We start from the raw sequence: 588 nt of genomic DNA on the forward strand, positions 1-588 counted from the left end.
GGGGGAGGGAAATGGGAGGCGGTGGCGGGGAGGAGACAGAAATCTTTAATAAATAAATAAATAAATAAATAAATAAATAAATAAATAAATTTTTAGTGTGTGCACGCGTGTGTGTAACTGTAAGAGCATGCATGAGGAAGTCCAAGGACAATCTACTGGAGTCAGCACTCTCCTTCTACTATGCTGAGGATAGAGCTCAGGTACTCAAGTGATAAAGCCTTTACCCACTGAGCCAGCTCCTCATTCCCTGAAATGTGATCTTTTATGAAGATTGCAATCCCCTTCAAAATTCTGTCCTTCTGTTTCCATTTCCCTATTATACATGCTATGAAGAACTAATTATTGCACTTAGAGTATAGTTTTTATATTCCTCTTTTTTCATTTCACCCTCTATCTAAATCTCCATTACACCTTTCATTTTTATCTTTCCTGCCCACCTCTCTAGCCTTACATCTTACCTTTCTTTAAAATTGAAGCTCCCGTCACACCAGTTCTCTCAAATATCATGAGACACTGTTATATTTCTCATCCCCATGAATATCTCTCTCTCTCTGTGTGTGTGTGTGTGTGTGTGTGTGTGTGTGTGTG

This window comes from Microtus ochrogaster, unplaced genomic scaffold (genome assembly GCF_000317375.1).
Source record: "Microtus ochrogaster isolate Prairie Vole_2 unplaced genomic scaffold, MicOch1.0 UNK222, whole genome shotgun sequence".
Taxonomy (NCBI): Eukaryota; Metazoa; Chordata; class Mammalia; order Rodentia; family Cricetidae; genus Microtus; species Microtus ochrogaster.